At 43.1% G+C, this 15,909-nt stretch overlaps 1 protein-coding gene across 3 annotated transcripts in view; it reads right to left on the bottom strand.

Moving 5' to 3' along the window:
• rab27b (RAB27B, member RAS oncogene family) overlaps positions 1-15,909 on the bottom strand; it is a 163,245-nt gene that overhangs the window by 109,610 nt on the left and 37,726 nt on the right. The window contains exon 2 of one of the 3 annotated variants that reach the window (XM_073064106.1): positions 6,941-7,101. The exons of 1 other annotated variant lie outside the window; for it this stretch is intronic. The gene's annotated coding sequence lies outside the window, so the exon portion shown is untranslated. The remainder of the gene's footprint in view (positions 1-6,940; positions 7,102-15,909) is intronic. One more of the 3 variants, XM_073064105.1, reaches the window with a different exon arrangement.

Here is a 15,909-nt window from a genome sequence, read left to right as displayed (position 1 = left end):
GGCAAAGCAAAACTGTTTCCTTGTTAATACTATGTAAATACTGTATGTAAATATGTTTGATACAATATCTGTACAGGCAAGCTCAACACTATGGGTGGGGGTGGTACAGCACTGTAGATTAGCAAATAGCTCAAGGCCTTACAGTACAAGCGATTGATTGGGCTTCAATTTCCCACCATTGTCTGTACGCAGTTTGTTCATTTTCCACGTGAATGTGTCAGCTTCCTCTGGGTGCTTTGGCTTCCTCCCATCTTCCAAAAATGAACAGGTTAGGGTTAGTGAGTGGTTGGCTTTCTATATTGGTGCTGGAAGGCATAGGGACACATTTGCAAACTGCAAGTCTTGTCGGGAGTGAGTATTGTTTGAGGTAGTGAGGTATCGCAGGAGCCGGAGCTGTTTCAAAGCTGCAAGTCTCATCGGGAGTGAGTCTTGAGCTGATAAAAAGAAAGGAGGTGTAAGCGGAGCAGCTATTGTTGGAGTAGGGCAGTGTTAGAGTGGCCCGGCATGGGCGAGAACAGGCTTTGGCTCAACAGGCTTGGCAAGCACAGGCAGATGGTCTAATTAAGTTTCTAGTCCAAAGTTTTTTTAAGTACATAGCTAGTGTGCTGAGAATGGATCCACCTTGTGTGAGGTGTGGGACATTTAGGACTTCCTGTCTCCCTGATAACTGCAACTGCACAAAGTGCTCTGACCTGCAGCTCCTTAGAGACTGAGCTTTGGCTCATACAGGAAAATGAAGAGGTGATATATCAGAGCTACGGGGAGGTATTCAGCCCCAAGTTATAACAGGCAGGTACCTGGGTGACTGTCAGGAAAGGAAATGGGAATAGTCAGCTAATGCAGAGTACACTGTGGCCATTTCCCTCAATAATATGTAAGTATAACCTTTGGCTACAGTTGAGAGGGTACGACCTGCCAGGGAGAAGCCACAGTGAGCAGGTCTCTGGCACTGAGTCAGGTTCTGTGGGCTCAGAAGGGAAGGAGGGAGTAGTGATAGGGGATTCTATAATTAGGGGAACAGACAGGAGATTCTGTGCAACAGACTGCTGGAGAAACTCAGCAGGTCAGGCTGCATCCATGGAAATAAATAAACAGTTGAGCTTTTGAGCTGAGACCCGTCTTTAGCACTGTAAAGAAAAGGGGAAGTCACCAGAGTTGTATACGGTGACAATGTTTACTTTGAACATCAATAAATGATTTGCAAAAAAACATATGTAAGCTTACCTTTCCTCATGAATTCAATGACTGAGTTCACTCTGTTTCAAGTTGACAGGAACAGCAGAAAATGTTTGATGGCTTTGGTCCTGTACTCACTGGAGTTTAGGAGAGGGGGGATTTCATTGAAACTATCGAATATTGAAAGGCCAAGATAGAATGGATGTGAAGAGGGTGTTTCTTATTATGGGTGAGTCTAGGACCAGAGGGCACAGCCTCAGAATAGAGGGAAGTCCATTTGGAACAGAGATGAGGAGGAACTTCTTTAGCCAGAGGCTGGTGAATCTGTGAAATTCCTTACCACAGACAGTTATTGAGTCATGTTATTGAGTATATTTAAAGCAGAGGTTGATAGGTTCTTGAATAGTAAGGATGCCAAAGGTTACAGGGAGAAGGCAGGAGAATGGGTTGAAAAGGATAATAAATCAGCCATGAAGGAATGACGGAACAGATTTGATGGGCCAAATGGCCTAATTCTGCTTCTATGCCTTACAGTCTTTCGGTGTAAATTTAGCTCAAGATAAAGGCCACAAGATCCATCAAGATTATGTAGATGTTGAATGACTAAGCTACCCAGAAGCTGACTATCAAATTAACAACAATTTAAGATTACAGTTAAGATTACACACTGCTTTTTGAAATAGGAAGTGAAAACCTATACAGAAATATTCTATCTTATGCAACTGAGGCAGAAATACATTTAGGAACTGCAACTTCTTAAGAAATCTAGGACTGAAACTTGTCCATCAAAATTAAAGATCTCTCCTTGAATCAGTCAACACGATTCACTCACTGCAGATGGAGTAAACAACTGGTGTAAAAATTTTAAAAATGCATGTAACCTGTTCTCATCACTACAATCAGGAAGGAAATATAGGGGGCTGAAGAAATACACTGAACGTTTTAGGAACATCTTCCCCTCTGCCATCAGATTTCTGAACAGTCTGCAACCCCATGAACACTACCTCACTGTTTTGCACTCTTTTTGCCCCACTTAAAGGGATGGCACAGTAGTGTAGCAGTCAACACAGTCACTTCACAACGTCAGCAATCATCCATTGGGATTAGGCTTCTGCCACTGCTGTGTGTTCACCTTGTGACGATGTGGGTTTCCTCCGACTGCCCCAGTTTCCAGTCACATTCCAAAGACGTATGGTTAAGGCTAGAGAGATGCAGGCATACTATATTGGCACTGAAAGCATGGCACGGCCCAGCACATCTTTGGGTTGAGTTGGTCATTGAAGCAAACAACACGTTTCAATGTGACAAATAAAGGTAATCTTTATTAACTTTTAATCTTTTTAAAATTTTTCTTATTGTAATTTATAGTATTTTTATATATTACTGCCTCACAACAATAAACTTCATGACATATGTTAAAGTTCAAAGTTAATTTTATTAACCATTTTCTTGTGGGCATACTCAGCATATCTAGGGTATAGAGAGGGTAAATTCAAGCAAGCTTTTTCCACTGAGGTTGGGAAGGACTACAACCAGAGGTCATGGGTTAAGGGAGAAAGGTGAGAAATTTAAGGGGGACATGAAGGGAAACTTCTTCACTCAGAGGGTTGTGAGAGTGTGGAATGAACAGCCAGCACGTGGTGCATGGAAGCTCAATTTCAACGTTTATGTGAAGTTTGGATAGGTACATGGATAGTAGGGATAGAAAGAGCTAAGTTCTTAGTGCAGGTTAATGGGAGTAGGCAGTTTAAATGTTTTTGGCATGCACCAGATGGGCCAAAGGGCCTGTTTCTGTGCTGTACTTCTCTATGACTCTATAAATCTAAATAGTAACCATAACAGGATCAATGAAAGCTTAACATACACACATACTCTGACAATGTTTAAACAATCTAGAGTGTAGAAGAAGCCAAACTGTGCAAATGCAAATATAAATAATGAGAACATGAGATAAAGAATCCTTAAAGTGGTTGTGGGAATATTTCAATGATAGGGAAAAATAAGTGTAGTTATCCCCTTCTGTTCAAGACTGATAAACCTTATTCAGATTCTGATTCGGGAGGTCTCAACCAATTTGCTCTTTTTATCTTAATCAATCTGACGTACAGCTGATGATTCAATACTGGTTCACAGTTGAGCTCACTCTGTATCCACACACATACAATGCTTAAACAAACTACAGCTCAGCAGCAGAGCAATGGAGCAAAGGGCCACGTGCTCACCTCTCAGGTTGGAGAAGCAGCACCTCATACTCTGTCTGGATAGCCTCCAACCTCATGGCGTGAACAGCAATTTGCCTAACTTCTGACAATTTCTGTCTACTACCTGTTCTCTTCTTTACTGTTGCTCATTCTGGCTTCTCTCTTACCCCTTCTCTTCTCTTCACCTGTCCATCACCTCCCTCAGGTGCCTCAGGTATTTTCTTATAACAAGTATCATAACACTTAGCTGCTTTAATAGCTAAAAAAAAAACAATTTTGAATGTATGCAGTGACTGCCCATTGATTGCAGGCATTTAAAAATAGTTCAAAAGCCTTTGACTGCAATGAGGCTCCATAGAGTCAACTTGTTCCACAGAAGTTAAGTACTGTTGGGAAATCCAAGTGAAATATATTTACCTTCATTCATCAGGCATAAATCTCACTTGGAACTCATTAGCAGTGTGGAGGAACAGAGAGATTTTAGGGTCAATGTCCATAGATCTCCCAAAGTTTCCATGCAAGTTGATAATGTAGCTTAGAAGGTGTATGGTCTGTGGCAAACATGAGAAAATCTGCAGATGCTGGAGGTGAGCCCTGATGAAGGGTCTCGGCCTGAAATGCCAGCTGTTTCCTCTTTTCCGGAGATGCTGCCTGGCCTGCTGAGTTCCCCTAGCAACTTGTATTCTGTGTTGGCCATCATCAGTTAGGGGATTTAGTTCAACAACCACAAGTTGTGCTCAGTTCTGGTCACCTCACTACAGGAAGGATGTGGAAACCATAGAAAGGGTGCAGAGGAGATTTACAAGCATGTTACCTGCATTGGGGAGCATGCCTTATGAGAATAGGTTGAGTGAACTTGGCCTTTTTTCCTTGGAGAAATGGAGGATAAGAGATGACCTAATAGAGGTGTATAAGATGATGAGAGGCATTGATCGTGTGGATAGTCAGAGACCTTTTCCCAGGGCTGAAGTGTCTAACACAAGAGGACACAGTTTTAAGGTGTTTGGAAGCAGGTATGGAGGAGATATAAGGGATAACTTTTTTTACGCAGAAGGTGGTGAGCGTGTGGAATGGACTACTGGCAACGGTGGTAGAGGCAGATACGATAGGGTCTTTTAAGAGATTTCTGGTACATGCAGCTTACAAAAATAAAGGGCTATGGTTAACCCTAGGTAATTTCTAGAAGTAAATACCAGTTCAGCACAGCATTGTGGGCGGAAGGGCCTGTATTGTGCTGTAGGTTTTCTATGTTTCTATGTTTCTAAGTTAGTATTGCAGCTCTGTAAAACCCTGGTTAGACCACACTTTGAATATTGTTCTCAATTCTGGTCACCTCATTATAGGAAGGATATGGAAGCTTTAGAGAAGGTGCAGAGGAGATTGATCAGGCTGCTGCCTGGATTAGAGAGCATGTCTTATCAGGATAGCTTGACCAAGCTTGGGCTTTTCTCTATGGAGTGAAGAAAGTTGAGAGGCAATTTGAAAGATGATGACAAAGATGATGAAAGAAGACAATGATAAGAGGCATAGATCGAGTAGACAGCCCGAGTCTTTTTCCCAGGGCATAAATGGCTAATACCAGGGGCATAAATTAAGGTTAATGGAGGAAAATATAGGAGTGTTGTCAGGGGAAAGTTTTTTTACACAGAGTGGTGGTCAAGACAAATACATTAGGAGCAGTTAAGAGACTCTTAGGTAGGCACATGGATGATAATAAATGGAAGGCTATGTGGAAGTGAAGTATTAGATTGATCTTAGAGTAAGTTATAAGGTTGGCACAGCATCATAGGCCGAAGGACCTGAATCAAAGTGGCAGGGTCCAAGTCACAGAGTGTATTGTAGAGACTGAACCCAATGTTTGGACAATGATTTAAGTGCCGGGCCAAATCAGAAAGGTCGGGTACAGGCCAAATTGAGGCAGCGAGATCCAGGCCCCAGAGCATATTGAAACAACTAAAACCCAATGTCTGGATGATAATTTAGATGCCGGCCCAGATTTAAATGTCAAGGCCCAAGGCGAAGGACAGGCCAATTCAGTTCGCTGCTCCACTCTGTAATGAACTAAGCATTTAGGGACGGACTCGCTCTGGACCTCAGTTCAAAACGTTATTTTTTTGCATCATCGTTTGCATGATTTGTTTTTTCTCGCTGTTTCAAATGGTAATTTTTATGGGCTCTTTTGGGTTTTTTTTATTTTGTGGCTGCCTGTTAGGAGATGAACCTTAAGGTTGCATAATGTATACTTACTTCGAACTTTGAGCTGTATTGTATGTTCTATGTTCTACAGTAATACCAGTACCTGCACACCGTGCTTTCATTCCAGGTGACATTGTTCAATATGCTTTCTGAACCAGCAGATTTGATCAGCAACATTCAAGCATTCAGTAAAAAAAATGTCCTCAATAATGTTGAATAACATTTAGCCCATGAATTGACTTTTGCACTGTTTACTTTTTCAATATTAGCCTCAGTTTTCTCAAAAGACTAAGCCAGAATTTAATATCCTCTGATCGGTGTTTGGCCTTACAACCTGGATGCGTGAGGTGCAGCCAGTTCCTCTGTATAAACACAAGAGATTCTGCAGATGTTGGAAATCCAGAGCAGCACACATATTGTGGAGTGAGGAGAACAACAAAAAATGGTGTGGTGAGGAGAGGCAAGGAGTGACAGCGTAGCCAGTATTAGAGATTGGGAAAAGAGAGAGGGGAGAGGGGGAGAAACTACCAGAAATTAGGGAACTCAATGTTCATGCTAACAGTCCCTTCAGCCCATCTAGTCTGTGCCGAACTATTTAAACTGCCTACTCCCATTGACCTGCACCCGGACCATAGCCCTGCATGCCTTTACCATCGATGTACCCATCCAAATCTTCTCTTAAGTGTTGAAATAGGTAAGAACATTTTCCCCTGGAGTTTAGGAGAATGAAGGGAGATTTGTTAGAGGCATAGGTATACAAAGTTATGTGGGGCATAGGTAGGGTTAATGCAAGAGGCTTTCCCACTGAAGCTGGGTGAGATTAAAACCAGAGGTCATGGTTTAAGGGTAAAACGTGAAGTATTTAAGGGGGGGGGTCTTCTTCACGCAGAGGGTGCTGTGAGTGTGGAATGAGCTGCCAGCGGTAGTGGTGGATGTGGGTTCAACTGCAGCAAATAAGAGAAGTACACGGGTGGGAGGGCTATGATCCAAGTTCAGGACAATGGGGCCAGGCAGGATAATAATTTGGCACAGACTAAATGGGCTGAAGGGCCTGTTTCTTTGCGATAGTTCTCAATGACACTATTAGAACCTTTTGCACAATTTTCATAGAACTACATTCAACTAGGGAATGGTTGACTGACATAGAAAGGCCAACTTGGTATTAGCACACAATTCCCACACTGTACAGCATTCAAAATGACAAAGATTCTGAAAATCGGTATGGAGTCTGACCAGATGACAAAACTACAGCCTTTACAAATGCATGCAGCTCATTAACACTCGCTGAACAGGCTGACCTCAGACAATAGCTCAGCTATTATCAGCGATTGCCAATAATGCACCAAAAACACTTTAAAAAGACTTACAGTTACTTACTGTCACAGACGTACAATTGATCGTCAGCATCCAAATCCTGCTTAGCGAGTCTGGTTCAACACAATGCTGAGCCTTCAGTCAGAAATAATGAAGGAAGAGCCATTCAAGGAAGATAAAGAGCCAAGATGACTCCCTCTGGATTTCCAACCAACTGTAAAACAACCACTTATTCACATCAGCAGTTAGAGACAGGAAACTCCAGTTTGCAGCATCAGATCTTATCACCTTCTGGTTCTGTTTCAATGTGGCAAGATATAACGCGTACAAATTCGGGTGTTTGTTTGATATGGTTGCAACAAGTAGACAAAAGGCCATATAACCTCACCACTACGAAACTAAGAATTACATTATTTATCCACTATGGCCCCTCGCCACTTCTCCTCACCTGCTTATCACCTTCCCCTGGTGTCCCTGCTCCTTCCTTTTCTCCCATGATGCACTTTCCTCTCCTATCAGATTCCTTCTTCTCCAGCTCTTTACCTTTTCCATCTAACACCTCCCAGCTTCTTACTTCATCATCCCTCCCCAACCTCCTTACTTCACCTATCACCTCAGCAGGCCAGGCAGCATCTATGGAAAAGAGTAAACAGTCGACGTTTTAGGCCAAGACCCTTTATCAGGATTAGAGGAGGGCCGAAACCCTCCATTCCTGATGAAGAGTCTCAACCCAAAACATCAACTTTTTAATCTTTTCCATAGATGCTGCCGGGCCTGCTCCAGCATGTTGCTTGTGTGGCATATGGCTTTCCAGCAGCTGCAGATTTTCTCTTGTTTGTGATTCACCTATCAGTTCCTTCACCTCCCATCACCTTCTTATTCTGGCATCTTTCCCCTTCCTTTCCAGTCCTGATGAAGGGTCTCAGCCCGAAACATCGACTTTCTATTCCTCTCCATAGATGCTGCCTGGCCTACTGAGGTCCCCCATCATTTTGTGTGAGTTGCTCTGGATTTCCAGCATCTGCAGGATCTCTTGTGTAGTTACGTATGAGCCCTTCCCATTTCACGTACATCAATTCACTGGGAAAACTCCAACTACAGATACTTGACCTCACTCCTCAATAACTTTCCTCGATTTATCCCAATTCCAAGATCTTGGAATGGTTTTCCATATTTAGAAATGCACACAGATAGCTACACTTCCTAGAATGTAGAATGCCACAGCACAAGAGCAGGCCCTTCGGCCCACAATGTTGTGGTAGCCAAATGTCCAATTATACTAATCCTTTCTACTAAACGATGTCAATATCAAGTTCAAGTTTATTGTCATTAAACTGTACACATGGATACCACCAAACAAGACAACGTTTCTTTGGATCAAGGTGCAAAGCACAGTGTATATAACACATAAAATAATATTATCGCAAATAAATTAACGAACTATAAAGTGCAAAAACGATACAGGTCAGAAAGTAAACAGTATAATGCCACTGGCGCTTCATACGTGATGAGACCTGGGTGGTGGCAGGGAATTCAGTTGTCTCACGGCCCGGAGAAGAAGCTGTTTTCCATCCTATCAGTTCTTGTCCTAATGCTTGTCCTTCCTGCTTGACGGTAGGGGGTCAAAGAGATTGTGGGATGGTTGGGAGGGATCATTGACAATTAGATGAGGAGTCCAAAATTGTTCACAATACTCAAGGTGGGAGTTCACCATAGCCTTATAAAGCCTCAGCAACACTTCCCTGCTCTTGTATTCTAGACCTCTTGAAAGGAAGCCCCTATTGGATCTCCTCTCGGTCTTTGTCACTCCAGAAGAAACAGTTCAAATCCGCCCAACCTTTCCATAATTTCCTTTCCAATTTCCTACAATATTTTTATTTTATGTCTTACTTTGAATGATATTCAAGTATTATTCATGATTCTCTTGTAATTCATGCTCAGAACATGGGCATCACTGGCAGGGTTGATATTCCATGTCCCCCTTTGATTTCCTTAAAGAACATGACAAGCCTCCATCATGGACCACAGTAGTCTGCGTGATGAAGACATTATCATAATGTGTTCAGGGAGAGATTTACAGTCTGTGCGGATCAGAAATCATATCTACTTCCCACTGACAATCAACACCAGTGCACCTCAAGGATGCCTGCTGCTCTACTCTCTATACTCATGACTCTGTGGCTAGGCATAGCTCAAGCACCATCTATAAATTCACTGATGATACAACAATTGTTGGCAGATTCTCAGACGGTGACACGGGGGGGGGGGGGGGGGGGGGGGGTGTGTGTGTGTGTGTGTGTGTGTGTGTGTGTGTGTGTGTGTGTGTGTGTGTGTGTGTGTGTGTGTGTGTGTGTGTGTGTGTGTGTGTGTGTGTGTGTGTGTGCGCGTCCTTAGCTCCTGGTGGAGTCGTCAGGGCGCCATCATGAGAAGCTTTTTGCACTGATCTTTTTGCTGATCGCTCATCGCAGGGCGTGTCCTGGGCGTCTGAAGCCTGGCGGAGTCCATCCCTCTCCAGGTTGAGAGGCGTGCAGGTGTGAGATAAATTGGCTGGTTGAGTGGCGTTGCAACAACACCCTTGAACTCAGTGCCAGTAAAACCAAGAAACTGATTGCAGGTTTCAGGAAAGGGAAGCCACTATAGTTCTCATCGAAGGGTAAGCAGTGGAAAGGGTGAGCAGTTTCAAATTCCTTGGTTCCATATCTCTAAAGATCTCTCTGGCTGCAATATATTGATGTAATTATGAAGAAGGAACCCCAGTGGCTATATTTAATTAGGAGTTTGAGAAGATTCTGTATGTTACCAAAGACTCTAACAAATTTCTATAGATGTACCTGGAGAGTGTTCTAACTGATTGCATCACCGTCTATATGGAGACACCAATGCACAGGATCGGAAAAAGCTGTAGAGGGTCGTAGACTCAATCAGCTCCATCATGGGCATGGAGAATAACTTCAAAAGGTAATGCCTCTAAAAGGCATCTTCCACCATGAAGGACCCTCACCATCCACAACATACTCTTGCCTCATTACTACCATCAGTGAGGAGGTGCAGCAGTATGTAGATCCACAGTCAGTGTTTTAGAAACAGCTTCTTCCCTCCATCATCAGATTTCTGGGTGGTCCATGAATCCATGAACACTAACTCCCTATTTTGCTCCCTATTTGTTTGTTTATTTATTATATATTCTTATTATAATTTTTCATTACTTTTATGTCTTGCTTTGTACTGCAGACGCAAAACAAACAAATTTCACAACATATGTCAGTAATAATAAACCTGACTCTGACTCTGATTTCCAGGATTTTAATAGATAGATAGATAGATAGATACTTTATTCATCCCCATGGGGAAATTCAACATTTTTTTCCAATGTCCCATACACTTGTTGTAGCAAAAATACAGATCTTTGTCCAACTCAGAAGTGTAAATAGCTTGGTGCGGAGGTTGGAAGTGATGCCTTTCCTTCCTTTGTCCTGGAGGAAGCTATGACTGTTGTCAAGAAATTCATAGTAAGTTGTCCTCTTTGTATCTATATTCTATGTGCTTTAATTCAGTCTATTTTACCTAATCTAACCTCATAGTTAGAATTTTCCAGTCTCAACAACATTCTGGTAGATCTCCGCTGCAATCTCTCCACTGCAATCACACCTTTCCAGTGACTCGAGGACCAAAACTGTTTACTGTGACAAAGCTATTTTAAAATTCAGTGGCCACTTTATTAGATACATCTGTACAACTGCTCGTTAATGCACTTGTCTAATCAGCCAATCATGTCGCAACAGCTCAATGCATAAAAACATGTAGACAAGGTCACAAGATTCAGTTGGTGAAGAAATGTGATCTAAGTGACTTTGACCATGGGAATAATTGTTGGCGCTAGATGGGGTGGTTTGAGTATATCAGAAACTGCTGATCTTCTGGGATTTCCACACACGACTATTTCTAGAGGTTACAGAGACTGGTGCCGAAAATCAGCCAGTGGGCAACAATTCTGTGAGCAAAAACATCTTCTTAATGAGTTTGGTCAGAGGAGAATGGCCACACTGGTTCAAGCTGACAGGAAGGTGACAGTAACTCAATATCTACATGTTACAACAGTGCGGTGAGGAAGAGCATCTCTGAATGCAAAGCATGTCAAAACTTAAAGTGGATGGGCTACAGCAACAGAAGGCTACAAACAAACACTCAGTGGTCACTTTATTAGCTACAGGAGGCAGTTAATAAAGTGATCACTGCATATGAAGCACCCTCTTGTGTTCTTGAATTCTATGCCTTGACTAATAACAGACATAATCCCATATGTTCTTCTGATCACCTTATTGACATGTCTCCTCATCTTTAAGTGTCTATGGACATTTCTTCTGTTCCTCCACAGTACTCAATATCCTTCCATTTATAGTGTAGTCCCTTAGCTTGCTGCATATATACACATGCCATAGGTTAAAGGTGAAATATTTAAGGAGAGCATGGGGGGGGGGGAGGATCTTCTTCACTCAGAGGGAGGCATGAGTGTGGAACAAGCTGCCAGCAGAAGTGGTGCACGTGGGGTTAATTTCAACATTTAAAACAAGTTTGGATAAGTACATGGATGGGAGGGGTATGGAGGGTTCTGGCCCTGGTGTGGATCCATAGGCAGCATAATAGTTTGATGCTGACTAGATGGGCTGAATGGCCTGTCTCTATATTATAATGTTCTATGATTCTATGGCATCCCTAGATGCATTTTTCCAGATTAAATTCTGCTGAACTGACCAGACCATCTACTTGTTCCTTCAGTTTGAATTTTTCCTTTTCACTGCAAGGTTCCACTTTCATTCATAAACTTCTTTATCAGAGTCGCTAAATATATCTGCACTGCACTTCCTCTGTACTGTAGCACTCTATTCTGCTTTCAGCAAATGATTTTACCTGAGTGTTGTAATGAAATGATCTGCATGGACAGTAATTTTCTCTCCTTCATACAATTACCTCAATGATTTGGATGATGGAATTAATAGCTTTGTTGTAAAGTTTGCAGAAAATAGGTAGATGGAGGGACAGGTAGCTTTCAGGAAGTAGAGAGGCTACAGAAGGACTTAAAATGGATTAAGAGAATGGGCAAAGAAATGACAGATGGAATACAGTGTTGAGTAGAGTATGGTGATGCACTTTGCTGGAAGAAATGAAAGGGATGACAATTTTCTCAATGGAGAAAAAATACCTCCACAGAAGAGATCCCAATTATCCGAGAACCTGAAGCTCTGCCCCCTGCACCAGCTTCTCAGCCATGCATTTATCTGCTAAATCATCCTGTTTCTACCCTCACCGGCACGTGGTACAGGCAGGTCCAGAAATTACTACCCAGGATGTCCTGCTTGTCAGCTTTTTACCTAGTTCTCTAAATTCTCTTTTCAGGACCTCATTACTTTTCCTTCCTACGTCATTGGTACCAATATGTACCAAAACATCTGGCTGCTCCCCCTCCCTCTCCAAAATGTTGTGGACATGATCCAAGCCATCCCTGACCCTGGCACCTGAGAGGGAACATACCATCCGGGTGTCCTGTTCACAACCACAGAATCTCCTGTCTGTTCCCCTCACTATTGAGTCCCCTATCACTACCGCTCCCTTCTTCTCTCTCTTTCCCTTCTGCACCACGGGCCCATGCTCAGTGCCTGCAACCCGGTCACCATGGCATTCTCCCAGGAGGTCATCCCCCACAAAAGTATCATAGTGGTATACTTGTTTTTGAGGGGAATGGCCACAGGGGTGCTCTGCTCTAACTGCCTATTTCCATTTCTCCTGATGGTCACCCAGCTTCTTGCCTTCATTCTTCATACTTACTATTTACTTATTACTTCTAAGTTATTTCAATAATCATTGTCATTTTCTAACAAGTAATAAAATGGGTTGTTGCTGGATATAGAGCCCTGCTATTGTCAAATCAATTGTTCCTCCAAAGTGAGCATTTCCCTGGAATTCACAATGATGGTCAATCCTTAACTGGAGTTCAGTTCACTTCAGTAAAGCAGGAACTTGAATCAGAATCAGCTTTATTGTCACTGATATACAGTAAAAAATGTTGTTTTGCAGAACCAGTACAGTTAATGTTGTCACAGCTATTGTGGGGGCAGTGGAGTTAAGCTTCTAGTGTTGATTAAATGCTCCCAATGGTTTATGTCTCAAACAGCCTCTGATAACCAAGTCCAGCTCCTGGCTTTCATGGGTGGCTTAGCTACTAAGCTCGACTGAACCATTTCTACTGACAGAAGGGGGGCAAAGGCGGGTTACAGGTACTTTAAAACCAGTTGCTTCAGGCCGTGGCTGGCAGATTATCTAGGAGAAGAAAATTCTGATCTCAAACCTCTGTGGTCTTGCAATTATTCCCACTCATGGATAAACCCTAAAGGTTGATTTATACTTGTGCGTGGCATCTACGCCGTAGGTACCGCGTACCCTACGCCGTACCTACACCATACCCTAAACCGTAGGAGGACGTGTACCTCCCCCAAAAATTAACTCACACGTCGCAGCAATGCAAGCCGCAACAACTGTGATTGGTCCGCTTGGTAGCATCTCATTTCCGGTTGCTTCTTCTCCACCATGTCTGTACACCGATGCAAAATAGATGAACCAAATCATCAAATTTACCTGCCGACATGCGAAAATGTTTGAAATGTATTTCCTCGTCCATGTTTCCATGAAGAAACTCAACACAGTGGCATAGAAACCCCACCGCCAACTCGCATTTTGGCGCACACCAATGCATGCTCGCTAAGGCGTAGAGCGACACAGAAGTGAAAATCAGGACTACGGCATAGGCTATGGTGTAGCCCGTACACACAAGTATAAATCAGCCTTAAAGGCAGTCTTACGTTGAGTTCAGTGCTGACTGGCAACTCCTATAATGTAGCTGCTGTTCCTTTGCATTCATCATCTGTGTGGAGATGGGGAGCCAGTTGCATGGGAAACAGTTTGCTCTCCGTATCATACTGCCCTGGCTTGTGTATCTCGTAGACTGATGGGATGCAGCACTCATAGTTGACCTCCACTAATGGAGAGCCTCAAAAATCCAAACAGCAAAGTGATAATCCTCAGACACTCTGCTGTCTTTAGAAATGATGAGTTTATAAATGTTGAGAAATCTGCTGGTAATTAATATAATTCTTCCTCCTTGGAATGTATATATTCTGTGCCTTCCGAATTGCTTCTAGAAATTCTAGCCATTGTTGCTCCGCTGTCATCCCTGCCAGTGTTCTTTTCCAATCAATTCTGGCCAACTCCTCTCTCATGCCTCTGTAATTCCCTTTACGGCCCTGAGATACTGATACGTCTGACTTCATCTCTTTCTCAAATTTCAGGGTGAATTTGATCATGTTATGATCATTTTCCCTTGGGGGGTTTTTACCTTAAGCTCTCTAATCAATTCCAGTTAATTGCAAAACACCCGATCCAAAATAGCTGATCCCCCCATGGGCTCAACCACGAGCTGCTCTAAAAAGCCATTCCATAGTTATTTTAGAAATTCCATCCCCCTCCTTGGGATTCAGCACCAACCTGATTTTCCCAATCTACCTGCATACTGAAATCCCGATTGTAACATTGCCCTTCTGGCATGCATTTTCTATCTCCCCTTGTAACTTGTAGAGCACATCCTTAATACTGTTGGGGGTCTGGATACAACTCCCAACAGGACCTTTTACCCTTGCAGTTCCTTAGCTCTATCCACAATGATTCAACACCTTCCGACCCCATGTCACCTCTTTCTAATGATTTAATTTCATTTTTTTACCAACAGAGCCATACCACCACCTTCTCCTTCCTGCCTGTCCTTTCAATATCATGTGTATCCTTGGACATTAAGCTCCTAGCTATAATCTTCTTTCAGCCATCTCTCAGTGATGTCTAGAACATCACACCTGCCAATCTGTTCCTGTGCTACAAGTTCATCCATCATTTTCTGTATACTGCATGCATTCAAATTTGAGTCCTTTAGTCCTTTATCCACTCTTTTTGATTTTGTCTGCCTTCTATGTTGCAACTAATCCTGTTGACTGCAATTTTGCCCAGTCATCAGCCTCTCCTTGCTGGGAATCTCACTACACATTGCTTCTGTTTGTAAACCAACTACCTCATCTTCAGCACTCTCACTCCAGTTCCCATCCCCCCTGCCAAATTAGTTTAAACCCACCCAAACAACTCTATCCAACCTGTTTCCAAGAATATTGGAACCCCTCGGGTTCAGGGGTAACCTGTCCCTTTTGTAAAAGTCATACCTTCCCCAAAAGAGATGCTAATGATTCATAAATCTGAACCCCTGCCCCCTGCACCAGTTTCTCAGCCACACATTCACCTGCCAAATCATCCTATTCTTACCCTCACTGGCACGTGGCACAGGCAGCAATCCAGAGATTACTACCCTGGTGGTCCTGCTTCTCAGTTTCTACCAAACTCCCAAAAATCTCTCTGCAGGACCTCCTCACCTTGTTACTGGCACAGTATGTACCAAGACTTCTGGCTGCTCACCGTCGCCCTTGAAAATGCCATGGATACGATCTGAGACATCCCTGATCCTGGGACCAGAGAGGCAACATATTATCCAGGTGTCTCTATTGTGCCCACAGAATCTCATCTCTGTTCCTCTGACTGTGGAATCTCTTATCAACACTGCCGTCCTCCTCAACTCTCTGCTCTTTTGAGCCACAGCTCCAGACTCAGTGCCAGAGACCCGGTCACTGCAGCTCCCCCGAAAGGTCACCCCTTCAATAGTATCTAAAGTTAAATATTTATTATTGAGGGGAATGGCCACAGGTGTACCCTGCACTAGTGTGTATTTCCCCCCTCCGCCTGACAGACACTCAGTTGCCTGTCTCCTGTAATCTAGGGGTAACTATCTCCCTGTAGCTCTTCCTCATTCTCCCGTAAGATTCGAATGTCATTGAGCTGGAGCTCCAGTTCCTTGATAAGTTCTATTAGGAGGGGCAGCTCAGTGCACCTGGTGCAAATGTGTTTATCTGGGAGCGTGGACATCTCCCAGACATCC

This window comes from Hemitrygon akajei, chromosome 13 (genome assembly GCF_048418815.1).
Source record: "Hemitrygon akajei chromosome 13, sHemAka1.3, whole genome shotgun sequence".
NCBI classification, from domain to species: Eukaryota; Metazoa; Chordata; class Chondrichthyes; order Myliobatiformes; family Dasyatidae; genus Hemitrygon; species Hemitrygon akajei.
This window is presented reverse-complemented; position numbering and strand designations above follow the sequence as displayed.